General features: G+C 42.0%; 1 non-coding gene across 1 annotated transcript; it reads right to left on the bottom strand.

The window, feature by feature from the left end:
- Positions 1-232: 232 nt before the first annotated feature.
- On the bottom strand, positions 233-343 carry MIR1179 (microRNA mir-1179). Its single transcript, NR_106431.1, has one exon. It is a non-coding gene; the product is annotated as a microRNA mir-1179 (primary transcript).
- Positions 344-18,209: the final 17,866 nt, after the last annotated feature.

Here is an 18,209-nt window from a genome sequence, read left to right as displayed (position 1 = left end):
TGACTTGGAAAGATGATCACAGTATCTCCTAAAATGAAGGGGGAAAAAAGCCATAGGACAATGTATAAGGCAGGTATGTTGAAGTAAGCTGCAAATAGATAGGTAAAAAATGTCATCCTTGCAAGTCAGTGCAATCTGGATTAGCCAAAGTCAATTCCAGATCCTGAGTCCAGGACTCTGAGTTCTGTCCTTTGCTACTGGATGGAACTAAGGCAGATTCAATCCTTCTGTGTACCCTGCTCACTCAGCTAGTCAGAAAAGGATAAATGGCATCCTCTTATTGGTTGACAAGGCAATACACACCAACCAATGAAAGAATGCTTCTTCCTTTCCAGCCAATAAGAGCTCAGTTATCTTCTTGAAAGTAGACCGTTTGTCCATAAAGAAAATAAGCAGAAAGTGAATAATAATTAAAAAAAAAACTGTTGCTATGGGACATTATTGATGTGATCAATGATAGCTGCCCCAGACAATTCATAAAGGAAAGCACTTCTTTGAGAAGAAAAGTACAAAAAGCAGACCAGCTGTCTGGTCTGGTCTAAAGGGAAGTTTCTATAGTAACATGTGAGAGAAAAGCATTTTAAAAGCATTTTAATGTAAATACCCCCAAAACTATAAAGTCAGTTCACCGAGCGAATTTTTGACCTTTTAAACTTATGCTGAAATTATAATGATTAAAAATTTTTATATTAATAATAAATGAAGGAAATGGAGAGAAAAGAAGAGAACAAGAGGAGAAAAGACCTGTGTGTTTATGGTTCAGGGCATCACAGATAAAGATATCACAGTTCCTGCCTGAAACAGAAATGTTCTCCATCCCCGTGCTGTCAAGTAATATCTCAGTTTAAAACAAACTTCTTTTTGTTGTTGTTACTGTTGTTGCTGTTTTTCGGGAAAGAGAACGTTCATGGCACTTAGACATATTTGAGATGAAACAGTGCACAGAGCACAGGCTGTTCTGGTAACTTGCTAGCAATTTCCTCTCAAATCATTCTGAGAATGTTACAGCTGCCTTTGGAAAATTATGAGTAAAATAATTTCCTACCCAGATGTTTCTAATGAACATAGGCAGGGCAAGGCTGACAGGTGAAAGTGGAGTCAATGTTTGTCAATCAAGGGAAACAGAAAAACTCAGAGGGTTAGAAGCTTTAGGTGCTGTATTTGCTAATTGTGAAGGCAATGCTGGGGAGGAAGAAGAGAAGAGAATCTTGAGGAATCAAATGAGAGTGATGCTGGTGTCCATTTGCTAAGCGAGACACGTTTCCCTCTACCTGTGCTTTCTATGTGGTCTATGGGGCAAGGTGAGAAGTGGGGGTAATCCAGAATTCAGCCCTCTCTCCCCCGAGGGGAGTGGTTTAGTGGGGCAGGGATGACTATCAAACCAGGGAGAAAGTTTCTTTCTACAGTAGACACCCCTGGACAATTTCCTTGTCTCCCTCCTGTACATCCATGAAAAGCAATTTTTTTCCCCTCATTTTAAGGGGGGAAAAGAGAGGGTGGGGATAGGAACTCAGCTCCTTCAGTATAAAGGACTAAATGAAAAATATAAAAGCCCAAATTGTAAATCCTGGAGAAATGAAGCCAGTGGGGTGGAGGGGGGAGGGGATGACTGTAGCGGTGGAAAGGTAAGTTGCTTTGCTATGCGCCTTTACTTAAAATAAAAACAAACAAACAAAAAACAAACATCTTCCAGGATTTCCCCAGACGGGGCCTTACGCGGGATCGATGTGCCTCTCACCTAGCCCAGACAAGGCAGGGGCTCCCCAGGAGATATTTTAAATAATCAAGGTGCTCACTGATTATCAGTGGCCAAAGCCCCGCCACCCACCGTAACCAAGGCAACAGGAGGCAGGTGCTGCGACTGGTTGCCTGGTAACCGTGCTAGTGCCCAAATCCTGTCCGTTCCCTTCCTTCTCCACCTCCGTTAGCCCTTTTGTGATAGCGTCTCTCCCTCCGCTATCTTTCCCCTTCTTGGCCAAACAATAATCTTTGCTCCTCATACAAAGGTCACTTTGGGCTCCTTTGGGTAAAAAAACGCGTACCTTGATGTTCTTTTTGAAAAGATTTCATCCACGCTTGAGTGTTGAGACCTAGATAAAATGTGCTTCTTACCTCGGCTTCAATATCTTCTCCCTCCACCCCACTCTTTCCCTTTCACTCACTCCTATTAAGGCATACAGAGAGCGCGGGGAGGAAGGAAGGAAGGGAAAAAGGAAGGGGGAGAGAGCGAGAGGGAGCGCGGGGGAGCGCAGGATTTAAATGTGGCGATTTTTCACGCAACACCAGAGCCTGGGGCTCACAGTAGATCCTCTGTCCCGCTTGCCCCTTTGCTCACTGCCTGCAATCGTGCCTCTGCTCCCCGCACCATTGCCTAAATTTGGCGCCAAGTTTTTCCACTGGTCGTGGCCAGGGCGAGAGAGAATGCTCTCCTAGAATCCCACACCTAAATCCCTGGAGAAATGAGGAAGATGAGTCCCGCTTTCTTCCGCGAACCTGTGTCACCTCCTGACCTCCTCCGCGTGGGGTCTGAGGGGCCGCGAGCACAAGTGGCGTGGGCTGGGAGGCCGAGCCGTGCGCAGGCACCGACCATGGGCACCCTAGGGCCGGGGCGCTGTCCAGCCTCTGGTGCTGAAGCTGCAGGCTCGGATTCGCTGGGGGAGGGGCTCCAGGGACCTTTAGCAGCCTGATTCTGAGCCGACTCCAAGCGGGTAGCGACTCGAAGGAGAGGCGCTTGGTCCGCCGAGTGGAAAGGCTACACTGGGAAGTAACGGCATTAGGCGCTCTCTTTCAGCAGATAGGGCTCCCCCAGGGCGCAATCCCCGGCGCCTCTGATTCCCCTCCCTGGAGTTATTTGCTGCAATTGCGGTGGGTAGGAAGAAGGCCCTTTGCACTGGGGCGATTACCCAGTGGTCTCCTGGTACTTTTCACATTTTTTCCTGCGGCTCTGGGCTCTCTGGGTGCTGGCCAGCCTGGCGCTCAGATCTGGTGGCAGGCAAAGCAAAGAGGAGAGGCTTGGAACGCCGAACCCAGCTGCTCTTCTGCATGCAACAAGTCAGCTGCATCTAGAATCAGGGGCGAGAAGCGCGGGAGGAGCGGCGGCGGCGGGCTTGGGGCGGCTGGGTTGCGAGAGCCGGCTCCCGCGAGGCTGTGGGGCCGTCCTTCTCCTACTGGGCGCGGGATCGAGCGAAACAAACTGCAAGCCGGGTTTCCGCGTCGCCCCGAGCAGGTACTGGAACCAGACGCCCCCACACCTCTAGCCCACCCGGCATCCCGTAGGAGCGCTCACCTGCTGGGCTCTGGAGTCGCCTTCCTTCGTCTTCATTTTGGCAAGGCACATTTGGCGGGTGCCAAGCCTGGCCGCTCGCTTCCCCGGCCCTCCGGAGCAGCCTCAGGCTTAGCTTCCCGAATATCAGCTCCAGTTGGCTGCTTCTCCAGTCCCGAGCCCTTGACCTGGAGGAGGGGACGGGACCGGGGACCTCGGCTGGGATTTTTACCTGGCATGGGTCGCCGCGGCTAGGGAGGAAGACCACTTGCTCTCCGTTTCTTTCTGGAAGAAAGCCCCTCACCACCCAGCTGCCGGCACTTTGCTTCCCCCCAGGAGCCGCAGTGCAAGCAGCAGCGCAGTGCGGGGGAGGGGGTGGGGTTTGAGGAAGCTGTTTGTGAAGTGCCCCTTGAATACTTGCCTCTCTGAGGCCATCAGTCCTGTCCGGGTCCGTAGTCCTGGCATGGTCCGCTGGGTGCAAACACAGTCGCCGCGGCTGCCGGGCCAGAGGAGAACAGCTGCTTTAAAGCCGAGACCAACCCACGGGTGGCCTGTCAGGGCCACGGATGTTCATGACGTCATCCTGAAGGCGAGCGGAGAAAGCGAGTGGAGAGGGGGGAGCCGCGCTTCACATCAAATGTCCCCTGTGGCCATGGCAACAGCTTTGGGGGAGGGGGTGCCGGTCCGCGGGCCAGCAGCGGGCAGCCTGCTACTCCTGCCAGGGTCCAGCGCTCCGCTGGGGTAGAGTCCGGCATTAGTGCTGAATCCAGTTGTGCCCAGACCAGAAGAGACACCAGAGCCAGTCCCGTCCCCTGCCCGGGCTGGTCATAGCAGGTGGGTGGCTGCCTGGTCCCAGAGAAGAGGCTGGGGGAGACTGCAGGCGTCTGGAGAGCAATTAGCAGAAATTTTCTTTTTCACAGGGCCATTTCCTATTCTTCCACCATCCTACCTGGGCAGGTCAGACCCGGTTCACCTGACCGCTCACAGACGTGTTCTCACTCACTCTCGACCGACGCATGCTGGAGCAGAGCACACCCAGGCAGCGCCCAACCGGGACTCACCCACCTGCCCGGGTCCTCGCCTGCACACAGGACAAACTGAGGCTTCAAAGCAGCCGTGAGAGCTTCAGAAAATGACAAACCCACTACCGATCCAGTGCGCATTTAGGGGGCGCAAACTGGTGACCAACGAACCAGACAGGACACAAAAATGTTTGTGAGGCTCCCACAGTATTTTAAAAATTTGAAGTACTTGTCAAAAAGATTGGAAGAGTTCACAGAGAAATCTGGGTTTTCCATCTCTCTCTCCCTCTCTCTAAAACAATATCCTTGTCATGGCCTTTCCATGTCTCTTGAATAGGGGCTGGCATTCTGCATGCAGGGAGAAGCCCTGACCAGTGTACACAGGGCTGGGGTCCAGGCAAAAGTAGCCCCTCTTCCCCTTTTTGTCAATATCACCAAGCCCATTTATCATCAATCTTATCCTTTTACGTTTTTTTCCTATAGTAAAGAGGAAAGTGTGGCCAAGAGCAGTGGCTCACGCCTGTAATCCAGGCATTTTAAGAGGTGGAGGTGGGAAGATCATTTGAGCCCAGGAGTTCAAGACCAGCCTAGGCAACACAGTGAGACCCCCATCTCAAAAAAAAAAAAAAAAAAATGAAAGTAAAATTGTTTTTTGTCTCCGGTTGGTTCCCTGCACGCCCAACCCTGGACGGACACACAAATATCTGTGCTGCCCACATCCAGCCAACACAGGCAGCAGGATATTTCCTCCTAGTCAGACTGGTGAGTTTTTATTTTTTTGTTTTTATTTTTCATTTTCATATTTCAAAATATGCAGGTATTTGAGAAACATTTTTAAAAATCATATTTTTCATTTATCACTCAGATATTTGATCACATGGAACTTTCTTTACATTTTTAAATGTAAGGAATAATATCTTATTCATAAATACGTGGAAAAATAACAGAAGAAAACATTTTAATTACTCTCACTCACCCATTATTATGTAAACATAACACTGTTTTGCATTTTCTGGTTGGCAGTCTGAATACAGCTGTAAAATACATTCATGTGAATGCAACGAGCCAACCAACATACAAGTAAAAAGCACCACCAACAGGGACATATAGTTGTGTCTTATGCATACTCTCTCACAGTCACATTTACCAGTTCATTCATTAAATGTGCATTTTGAATATTGTACATGCAAAAATATGGAAGGGGGGTTATCTTTTTTTTTTTTTTTTTTTTTGAGACGGAGTCTCACTCTGTCGCCCAGGCTGGAGTGCAGCGGTGCGATCTCGGCTCATTGCAAGCTCCGCCTCTCGGGTTCACGAGATTCTCCTGCCTCAGCCTCCCGAGTAGCTGGGACTACAGGCGCCCGCCACCACGCCCGGCTAATTTTTTGTATTTTTAGTATAGATAGGGCTTCACTGTGTTAGCCAGGATGGTCTTGATCTCCTGACTTTGTGATCCGCCTGCCTCGGCCTCCCAAAAGTGCTGGGATTACAGGCATGAGCCACTGCGCACGGCCAGAAGTGGGGTATCTTCTTTTTCCATTAGCAGTAGATTTCCCCCTAAGGAAAAACAGGTTCTTATTTATATGCACTTGCTCTCTTAGCCAAGTGTCTGAAAAATTTTGGTTGAAAGCCAAGGTAACTTTGTACTAGATCAACTCCAAATCTTGGCCAACATGGATTGTTTTTAGCCTATTCAGAAAAATTAGGGCAGAGAAAAGATTCTGCATTTATCTCTTGGTGAAAATCTGTTTGGCCTTTGGCCTGACTGGCTCCTTAACACAGGACATTTTTCCTGCAACTGTTCCATTTGTGAATCTTAGAGCTCTAGGCCCTAGAGGGAGTGTAAGTAATACTGTTAATGCTCCATTCATTATCTTTATAAAGCACTTCTAATTTTTCACTGAGTATTTTACATGATGTATCTCACTTGATTCTAGAAGCTGACCATTTTATAGATAAAGAAGCAGAGCTCAGACTGTTTAATTCACCTTGAGTTCCCAGTGCTCCTTCTGCTGGAAAGACCCACTGTCTCCCTTATATGAGTCATCAAAATTGTTCAGTAAATAGTTAAGAGAGTTAGCTGGGTATGGTGGTATGCAACCGTAGTCCCAGCTACTCAGAAGGCTGAGGTGGGAGGATCACTTGGGCCAAGGAGTTCAAGGCTGTAGTGAGCTATGATTGTGCCACTGCACTCCAGCCTGGGCAACAAAGATCTCTACACACACACACACCAAAAACAAAAAATAAATGAACAGTTAAACAGAAAATTTATAAAAGTGAAAAACCAACATAGACAAACAATTGGAATTTTTCTGCTTTATTTAAAATAGAAATGTAAATTATAAAATGTGGAGTACCATTTTCCACATACTGAATTAACAAAAAATTTAAAAACCTACTTCCCAGTGTTGGAGAGGGTATGGTGAAACAAGTGCTCATACCTGTGGAGGCTGCAAGTTGGTTAAATTCACTGGAAAGCAATTTTGCAAGTTGTATCAAGGGTCATAGTGACCAGCCTGGGCAATACAGCAGGACCCTGTCTCTACCAAAAAAAAAAAAAAAAAAAAAGTCATAAACACAAATACGTTCACACCCTTTGGACCAGTTTTTCTTTGGGATATCTTAACAAAATAATCTTGGGCTGGTGCAGTGGCTCACGCCTGTAATCCCAGCACTTTGGAAGGCTGAGACAGATGGATCACCTGAGGTCGGGAGTTCAAGACCAGCCTGACCAACACAGAGAAACCCCGTCTCTACTAAAAATACAAAATTAGCAGGGCGTGGTGGCACATGCCTGTAATCCCAGCTACTTGGGAGGCTGAGACAGGAGAATCACTTGAACCCGAGAGGCAGAGGTTGCAGTGAGCCAAGATGGCACCACTGTACTCCAGCCTGGGCAACAAGAGGGAAACTCTGTCTCAAATAAATAAATAAAATAATATTCAATACAGAAAATGCTACATACATAAAGGTGTCCGTTGTCACATTGTTTAATATTTTTTAAAATGGAAGTAACATAATATCCAACAATAGGAGACTGGCACATCATCTGTTGAATGGATAGAATATTCTACTCTAAAATTAATATTTTTGCTGAAACATGAGCCAAGAAAATACTCATAACGTTAAGGAAGGAAATTAGCAGAACATAGAACTGTCTTTACAGATATCATTAAAGTAAGGGCTTTAGAAAGCACATATATAGAAAAAATAGAACAGAAGTACATCAAAGTATGATAAAGTTTCTGTTAAAGAGATCACAGGTGGCTTTTAAATGTTTTCTTTTTATCATGTTTATCAAATTTTCTGAAACATGATTAGGTAGTTTCTATAATTAAAATATAGTGTGATACAAATATGGGAGTAGATGATATTTACTAGGCATCTATTCCTTATCTGGCACTGTTCCAGATGGGCATAATCAGAGCAGGTGTGGAGCCTGGGTCTCAGACCTGTGCAGGTTGCTGCAGATCTTGCCTGGGGTATTAGGTGACCGTGAGAGAGTTTGACCTCATCTGTAAAGAGCTGATAAGAGGCATTTGGTTTTTACTCAACTCAGATACATCATCAGCCCAGCTGCCCTTGTCCTCCTCCTCAATAAGCTTGCTTCTGTTCCTGGTATCTACTTTCTGGCCACTTCCTTCCACACCTCAAATAATAATAAAAACAATAATAATATTTCTTTTACATTTTTAATAGTACTTCACATTTTTCAATGCTCTCCAACACAATGTTTTACATAACTTTATAGCAACTACTACCAAAAAACCCCCCTTAAATTTAATTATCACAGCTCTGTGAGATAGATGTTATTTTCTCCAGGTTTGTTTATTCTTTAGGTGCCATGCCAGAAGCCACACAGCTGACAAGTGGTGGATCCATCTTGAATTTGACTTCTGGACACGCCCTTTTCATAGGACAGTGGGAGTTTAATCATGGATAACAATTCTTCTTCAGATTAGGACTTAATTGGAGGACAGATTGGCAGCTCAGCTGACCTTGCTGTCATCGCCATTAGCCAAATAAAGATAAACCTGGACACTGCCAGTTTCCTCAATATTCTCATGCATTCATTTCTTGGAATTGACAAACCATGGACCAGAGGTCAAAAGATTCTGTGAGGGTCAGGCATCTTGGAGACATTACTGAGTTTCTAGATGGGTTGACATTTTAGAATGAAGCTTTTCTGGAAAGGAGATTGGATTACAGGTGCTAAAAGACTTGCTTGCTATGGATGGCTACGGAGGCACCTGTCTTGTGCCAACAACCACACACCTCAAATGTGGAATTAGAGAACAGTGTAGTGAATGAAGTCATCACACTCACTTCCCACACATGTCGGGCATTCTAAGAAACTTTGGATCTCTCATCTTTCATCCCAATTGTGTAGCAAATATTTCTAAACCTTTGCCAGATTACCAAGAGAGCTTTAAAATTTAATTTCAAGGACCAACCAAGCACCTGATGGATTTTGTCATATCTGAAGACCAGAGAAGGCTGTTCTTGAAAAAGAAAACATAATTTTGGCAATAGTGAATATATAGTGACACCAGTTCAGAAAGAAGTTCTTTTAGAATTTTGACTCTACTTACCTCTAGGAAATTAAAATCCAATAATAGAGAATTATAAATATCTTGGTTCCTGTGATGCTTTTAATGGCCAAAGTAACCCGGGCAATTCTATAAGTGACACAGAGCTATTCTTTTTTTTTTTTTTTGAGACAGAGTCTCGCTCTGTCCTCCAGGCTGGAGTGCAGTGGCACGATCTCGGCTCACTGCCAGCTCCGCCTCCTGGGTTCATGCCATTCTCCTGCCTCAGCCTCCCGAATAGCTGGGACTACAGGCGCCTGCCACCATGCCCGGCTAATTTTTTTTTTGTATTTTTAGTAGAGACGGGGTTTCACCGTGTTAGCCAGGATGGTCTTGATCTTCTGACCTCGTGATCCGCCTGCCTCGGCCTCCCAAAGTGCTGGGATTACAGGCGTGAGCCACCGCCTCCGGCCGAGCTATTCTTAAATAATATAATCATCTTAAGAAATGATAAATTCATAATTTGCTCCAGCTGTGAAAAACTGTGCACATTAGGTGATCAGGAAATATTTTAAAGTCTCTCTTAAAATTTTCCGTTGAAAGTAGAGACTTCCCCTTCTAAGTGATCAGGAGATTTTTTTTTCTGGGGTGGGATGGGGGGAGGGTCTTGCTACATTGCCCAGGCTGGAGTGCAGTGGCTATTCACAGGTGTGATCATAGTGTACTACAGTCCAGAACTCCTGGGCTCAAGTGATCCTTCTGCCTGAGCCTCCCAAGTAGCTGGGATTACAGGCACACACCACTGTGCTTGGCACCTGATAAGGAGACTCTTTTTTTTTTTTTTTTTTTTTTCCTGAGACAGGGTCTCACTCTGTCACCCAGGCTGGAATGCAGTGGAACAATCACTGCCCACTGCAGTTTCAACCTCCAGGGCTCAAGTTATCCTCCCACCTCAGCCTCCAGCGTAGCTGGGACCACAGTCCTGTGCCTCTATGCCTGGCTCATTTTTAATTTTTTTGCAGAGAGGAAGGGGCAGTCTCCCTATATTGCCTAGGCTGGTCTTGAACTCTTGGGCTCAAGTGACCCTCCTGTCTCAACCTCCCAAAGTGCTGGAATTACAGGTGGTGAGCCGCTGTACCCAGCCTAGGGGATTTTTTGTGTGTGCGTGAGATGGAGGAGTCTTGCCCTGTTGCCCAGGCTGGAGTGCAGTGGCGAGATCTCGGCTCGCTGCAACCTCTGCCTCCTGGGTTCAAGCGATTCTCCTGCCTCAGCCTCCCGAGTAGCTGGGACTGCAGGCGCGTGCCACCACGCCCAGCTAATTTTTTGTATTTTTAGTAGAGATGGGGTTTCACCATGTTAGCCAGGATGGTCTTGGTCTCCTGACCTCGTGATCCCCCGACCTTGGCCTCCGACAGTGCTGGTATTACAGGCGTGAGCCACCGCGCCGGGCCTTTAAAGTTAGAAAGGAGGTGATTCTATGTTTGTAGACCCATGTTTATATACCACCATTCACAACAGCCAAAAGATGGAGGCCAGGCACGACAGCTCACACCTCTAATCTCAGCACTTTGGGAGGCCCAGGCAGGCAGATTGCTTGAGCCCAGGAGTTTGAGACCAGCCTGGGCAACATGGAGGAAGCCTGCCTCTACCAAAGAAATATAAAAATTAGCTGGGCGTGGTGGGATGTGCCTGTAGTCCCAGCTACTTAGGAGGCTGAGGTGGGAGGATCACTTGAATCTAGGAGGCAGAGGTTGCAGTGAGCCAAGATGATGTCACTGTGCTCCAGCCTGGGCAACAGAGTGAGACCCTGACAAAATATAAATAAATAAAATATACAAATAAATAAATAAATAAATAAATAAATAAATAAATAAATAGAAAGAAGGGAAGAAAGAAAGGAAGGAAGGAAAGAAAGAGAGAAAGAAAAAAGAGGGCAGCAGCTCAAGTGTCTACTGATGGCTGAATGAATAAGCAAAATATGGGATGCATATATAATGGAATATTACTCAGCCTTATAAAGGAAGGAAATTCTGACACAGGCAAAAATAAGAATGAACAGTGTGGACATTATGCTAAGTGAAATAAGCCAGTCACAAAAAGACAAATGCTGTATGATTCCAGTCTTATGAGATATCGAGTATCTCATTTAATATTTCCTAATAAGAAACAATAGATGAATTGTTATTGGTTTTCACTAGCTAAAATTAAGATCAAGATGACATCTTCAAAATGCTGCTGTGAAATGTCAACACAGAACTCCGTGCCTAATTAAACTACTATTCAGAGTGAATTTGAAATATAGACTATTTTAAATGACCTAAAACTATAGAAAGTTCAACACTCTTTTTCATTGTAAGACACAAAAGGATGGGCTTTGATAGCAATGAAATTGAACTCAAAAGGAAATAATGAGATAAAAGGAGCAACAGTGAGAATAGAAATGGGAAAATATGTTGATAAATCCCAAGAGCACTGACTATAAAATACAATAATACTGATGTCTAATTTGGAAGGTGGAGTCAAAAATGAGATGATAAATATCAATACATTTTGGTGAACCAATGTTGTATAGACCACATTAAAAATAGCTTGTAGAGCTTCAGTTCTAAATTTTGTTTGTTTTATTCCAGTATGTTTTACAAATATTAACTATATTGTGCTTAATCAGGTGTACATGTTAATATGCTAAGAAAACAGCTAAAATGATAAAAATTATAAGTTTAACTTCCAAATTAGTAGAGAAAAAGAATGAAGAAAATGAGATTAATCAAGTAGAAGTTTGGAAAGGAAAAAGAAAAGAAGAAGAAAAAGCCCAAGGTAAATAGAAAACAAATGCAACGGCAGAAATAATTTTAATATTACTAATCATAATAAATTTAAATGTACTGTATTTCAGTCAAAAGATAGAGATTTTTGGACATTTAAAAATTCAGCTATACCCCAATTGTGAAAGATATACATAATCAAATGGACACAGACCTTGAACATCAAGAGTTAAGAAAAAATATTCTAGACAATACTACCCCAAACCAACCTTGTATAATAGTTAATGTAGAATTTAAAGTGAAAAGCATTAAATAGGAAGATGTTATAATGATATTAATGATAAAGAGAGTAATTGGCCAGGAAGGTATAACAATTCTGAGCCTGAATACATTGAACAACACAGCATCAAAATATAAAAAACAAGGCTGGGTGCAATGCCTTGTACCTGTAATTCCTACACTTTGGAAGGTTGAGGTGGGAGGACTGCTTGAGACCAGGAGTTCAAAACCAGCCTGGGCAACATAGTGAGACCCCATCTCTACCAAAAAAAAAAAAAAAAAGAAAGACAGAAAGAAAGAAAAAGAAAAAAAGGCAGGTTTGTATAGAGAAATAAACCAAAACTACCTACAATTAATTATATTGAGATATTTTAGTACACCGGTATCAGAAACTGACGGATGAAGCATTAAGATATTTTGAGTATCTGTACGAATACAGACAATTTTAACTATACAATCAGTAAATTGATTCCCCATCCCTCTATTTGTGTGTGTATGTGTGTGCATCTGCACTCAACAAGTAAAGAATGCATATCCTTTTCAGGCACACGTGGAATATTTATAAAAATTGTTAAATACTACCTCATAAAGAAAATCTCAAAAAATACCAAAGAATCAATATCATTTAGATAACATCAGAAATCAATATTAAAAGCAGAACTCAAGACTGAAAATATAAGCAAAGGTACATCAGTGTTGTGTGGGAAACAAAAAAAATAAAAATTAAATTAAAAAAATAACCAAAGGAACCCATATATTTGAAAGCTAAAATACAAACCACAAATAAAACAAAGAAATGACTAAGGAAAAACTAACAAACAAAATAAAACTCCACCTTTCTAAATACTTGAGAATAAAACAAAATTCAAAATGGAAATGTAAAAATAGTTCAAACTAAAAAACACTGAAAACACTATTTACCCAAACTTGCAGAATACAGCAAAAATAGTACTTTGAGATAAATTTGTAGTGTTAAATGTATATATTAGAAAAGAAAGACTTTAAGTAAGTACAAAGCTAATCATTCAGTTAATTTCTAAAAAGACAACATAAACTCCAAGAAAGTAGAAAAGAAGATATAATAATGTTAGCAATAAAGATTAACAAAATAGAAAACAAAGAGCCAACAAAGGCCAGAGCACAGTGGCTCACACCTGTAATCCCAGCACTTTGGGAGGCCTAGAAGGGAGGACTGCTTGAGGCCAGGAGTTCAAGACCAGCCTGGGGAACATAGTGAGAACCACCCCACCCCCCCGACCCAATCTCTGAAAGAAGGAAGGAAGGGAGGAGGGAGGGAAGGAGGGAAGGGAAGAGGAGGGGAGGGGAGGGGAGGGGAGGGGAGGGGAGGGGAGGGGAGGGGAGGGGAGGGGAGGGGAGGGGAGGGGAGGGGAAGGGAAGGGAACGGAAGGAAAGGGAAGGGAAAGGAAGGGAAAGGAAGGGAAAGGAAGGGAAGGGAAGGGAGAAAGAAAGAGTTTTACTATCTCAGCTCACTGCAACCTCTGCCTCCCGGGTTCAAGCAATCTTTCCACCTTAGCCTACTGAGTAGCTGGGACCGCAGGTGCAGGCCACCACACCAGGCTAATGTTTAGGAGAGATGGAGTTTCCCCATGTTGTCAAGGCTTGTCTTGAACTGCTGGGCTCAAGCAATCTGCCCGCCTCGACTTCCCAAAGTGTTGGAATTATAAGCGTGAGCCACTGCACCTGGCAGATATAGACAAGCTTAATAGACCTATAACAATTAAATTGGTAAATCTTAATAAAAGTGTAGCACCCTCTGTCCTAAAATACACAAATTGTCGTTTCAGATTGTTTTATACACAAATTCTACCATAACTTTGAGGAACAGATTATCTTTATGTTACAATGCAAAAAAAAAAAAAAAAAAGAAAAAGAAAAAAGAAACAGTAACAACAAACCACAATAAATATTGGAAAGAAATGTATAGGCCAATCTATTTATAAATATAAATGTAAATCATCCTAAATAAATTTTTAGTAAGCTAAATTCACATAATAAGCAAATAAGTCTTATCCTAGGATTCTAAGAATTTTTTTTTTTTTTGAGATGGAGTCTTGCTCTGTCGCCCAGCTGGAGTGCAGTGGCGCGATCTCGGCTCACTGCAAGCTCCGCCTCCTGGGTTCACGCCATTCTCCTGCCTCAGCCTCCAGAGTAGCTGGGACTACAGGCGCCAGCCACCACGCCCGGCTAATTTTTTTGTATTGTTAGTAGAAACGGGGTTTCACCGCGTTAGCCAGGATGGTCTTGATCTCCTGACCTTGTGATCCACCTGCCTCGGCCTCCCAAAGTGCTGGGATTACAGGGGTGAGCCACCGCACCCGGCCAGGATTCTAAGACTTTTTAACATTTAGTAATCTATTCGGCCGGGCATGGTGGCTCACGCCTGTAATCCCAGCTTTGGGAGGTCGAGGCAGGTGGATCACCTGAGGTCAGGAGTTCGAGACCAGCCTGACCAACATGGAGAAATCCCATCTCTACTAAAAACCAAAAACTAGCCAGGCGTGGTGGCAGGCACCTGTAATCCCAGTTACTCGGAGGCTGAGGCAGGAGAATTGCTTGAACCCGGGAGGCGGAGGTTGCGGTGAGCCGAGATCATGCCATTGCACTCCAGCCTGGTCAACAAGAGCGAAACTCCATCTCAAAAAAAAAAAAAAAAGAAAAAAGAAAAAGAAAAAGAGAAAAAAGAAATCTATTCATGTAAATTAGCTTGACTTTAATAGATTAAAAGAAAAAATAAAAGTGCTAAATAAATCTAGAAAGCATTTGCTAAGATTCAATATTGATTTAAGATAAAACCTTTGGCCAATCTGGAATGAAAGGAAATTGCCTCTCCTTAATAAAAGATATCTATTCACAGTTAGTATCACACTTAACATTGGAATATGAGAAACATTCTCTTTGAAGTCAGGAATGTAACTGTAATCAACATGCTACTGGATGTGACTATGAAGAGACCAAGTTGTCATTTCAGATAATGTGCTTTTACTAGAAAATGTAAGAAAACCTACAGATAAATGCTATAAGGTAATAAGTTTTTTTGACAGTATCAGTGTTCAAAAATCAATAGCACAATTGAGAAAATCAATGACACTGAAATTAAGCCTTCTAGTTAGATTGATGAAGAAAAAAACAGAAGATTCAAATGACTTAAGAATCAGGAGTGAAAGAGGAAACATTACTACCCATCTTACAAAGTAAATAACATTATAGGAGAATATGAATATGAATAATCGAACACTGACAGATAACTTACATGCAATTGGCAGATTCCTAGAAACACAAAAATTACTGAAACTGACTCAAGAAGAAATAGAAAATCTGAACAGATCATAACAAGTAAAGAGATTGAATCAGTAATCAAAAAACTTCCCACAAAGAAATGCACAAGGCCAGATGTTTTCGCTGTTGCATTGTACCAAACATTTCAAAAAGAATTAACACCAATCTTTCATGAACTCTTCCAAAAAATAAAACAGTAGGAAACATTTCCAAACTCTTTCTCTGAGTTGAGTATTACCCTGATATCAAAACCAGACAAAGATATCACAAGAAGAGAATACTACAGACCAACAGCCTTTATGAATATAAATGAAAAAGTCCTTGCTGAAATATTAGAAAACTAAATCCATAAATATATCAAAAGGATTATACATCATGATCAAAAGTGATTTATCCCAGGAATGAAAGGTTGTTTTAAAATCTGGAAATCAATCAAAATAACACTTCATATTAATAGAATAAATGACAAAATCCAGACAATCAACTCAATCCAGACAAGAAACAGCTTTTGACAAAATCTAACACCTTTTCATGATAAAAACACTCAATAGGCAGGAAGTGGTGACTCACACCTGTAATCCTAGCACTTTGGGAGGGTGAGGTGGGAGTATTGCTTGAGCCCAGGAGTTAAAGACCAGCCTGGGCAACATGACGAGATCCTGCCTCTGTAAAAAATTTAAAAAATTAGCCATGTGTGGTGGCACATGCCTGTAGTTCCAGCAACTCTGGAAGCTGAGGCAGGAGGACTTTTTGAGCCCAGGAGGTCCAGGCTGCAATGAACCATGCTTACACCACTGCACTCCAGCCTGGGTGACAGAGTCAGACCTTGTCTCGAGAAAAAAGAAAGAAAAGAAAAAGAAAAAGAAAAAACCCTCAACAATGTAGGAATAGAAAGGCACTTCCTAAACCTGATATAAGGCATCTACAAAAAAATCCATAACTAACAACATATTTCAAATGGTGAAAGGAAAAGTTTCCCCTTAGATCAGGAACAAGAAGAGAATGTACATTCTCATCACTTCTATTCAATATTGTAGTGGAGGTTCTGTCCAGGGTTGTTAGTCAAGGAAAAGAAAGAAAAGGATTTGAAAGGAAAAAGTAAAATTTCTCTGTTTGCAGATGACATGGTTTTGTATATAGAAAATACTAAGGAATCCACAAAAGAAACTATTAGAGCTAATAAATTCAGCAAGTTTGCAGGACATACAAGATATACAAATCAGTTCTAGTTCTATACACTAGCAATGGATAATCTGAAAGTGAAATCAAGAAAACAATTCCATTTGTAATAGCATCAAAAGAATAAAATACTTAGGAATAAATTTAATGAAAGCAGCGCATGCAAGACTTGTACATTGAAAACTACAAAGCATTGCTGAAATAAATTCTTTCTTCCTTTTAGATGTCATTAGTGTCTCAGCAAAAGATCTAAATAAATGGAAACATATCCCATGTTCATGTACTGGCAAACTTATTGTTAAGATGACAGTACTCCCTAGATCGACATGTAGAGTGGATACAATCCTAAATCCCAACACAATATCAAAATTCCTGCTGCTTCTTGTTTTGTTGTTGCACAAATTGACATGCTGGTCCTAAAATTCATATAGAAATGCAAGAGACCCAGAGTAGCCAAAACACTATCTAAAATGAAAAATAAAGTTGAAGGACTCAAACTTCATAATTTCAAAACTTAAGGCAAAACTAGAGTAATCAAGACTGTGTGGTACTGGCAGGAGGGTAAACATATAGATCAACAGAATAAAATTGAGGGTCCTGAGATAAACTCATACATCTATAGTTAATTGATTTTCAACAAGGATACCAATTCAATCTGGTGGGAGAAGACGAGTCTCTTCAATAAATAGTGCTGGACAACTGGATATTCATATGCAAAAGAATAAACTTGGACCCGTAGTTCACACATATACACAAATTTACTCAAAATGGATCAAAGACCTAAATATAAGAGCTAAAATCACAGAACTCTTAGAATAAAACATAGGTGTAAGTCCTTGTAAACTTGGGTTAGGCAATGGTTTCTTAAACATAACTTTTACAGCTCAAGCAGCCGAAGAAAATATTGGAATTAATAAAAATTAAAAACTTTTGTGTTTTGAGGACACTACCAAGAAAAATGAATAGAAAACTTACAGAATGGGAAAAAATATTTGAAAATCATATATCTGATGAGGGCCTAGGATCCAGGACTAAAAAAGAACACTTACAACTCAATAACACAAAGACAATCCAATTAAAATGGGCAAAGGATTTGAATATACAGTTCTCCAAATAAGATACACAAATGGCCAACAAGTACATGAAAAGATGGTCAACATCACTGTTAATTAGGGAATGCAAATCAAATCCACAATGAGATAAACCCACTGGAATGGCTATAGTTTTTTAAAAAGGACAATAACAAGTGTGGGTGAGGTTGTGGAGAAACTGGAACCCTCAGTTATTGCTGGTGAGAATGTAAAATGGTGTAGCCACTTTGGAAATGTTAACTAGAGTTGCCATATGACCCAACTATTCCACCCTTAGGTACACACCCAAGATAACTGAAAATATATATTATACAAAAATTTGTACACAAATGTTCATAGCAACATTATTTATAATAGCCCAAAGTGGAAACAATTCAAATGTCCCTCAGCTAATACATGGACAAACAAATATTTATCCTGATAATGAAATATTACTCAGCCATGAAAAGGAATGAAGTTCTGATACATGCTGCAACATGGATGAAATCTGAAAGTATTATACTAAGAGAAAGAAGCCAGATGCAAAAGGCCACATACTGTATGGTTTCATTTATGTGAAATTATTTCTCAGAATAGTCAAATCTATAGGAAGAAGACAAGTGGTTTTCAGGGACTAGGATGAAGAGGACATGGGGAGTGACAGCTCCGGGTTACAGGATTTCTTTTCGAGACGATAAAAATGTACTGGAATTAGCAGTGGTGGTTGGCCAACCTTGTGAATATATTAAAAACCACTAAATTGTATAATTTAAAATGGTGAATTTTATACTATGTGAATTATTTCT

This window comes from Gorilla gorilla, chromosome 16 (assembly GCF_029281585.2).
Source record: "Gorilla gorilla gorilla isolate KB3781 chromosome 16, NHGRI_mGorGor1-v2.1_pri, whole genome shotgun sequence".
Taxonomy (NCBI): Eukaryota; Metazoa; Chordata; class Mammalia; order Primates; family Hominidae; genus Gorilla; species Gorilla gorilla.
The sequence above is the reverse complement of the archived record's forward strand: the minus strand, read 5'-3'. Positions and strand labels throughout refer to the sequence as shown.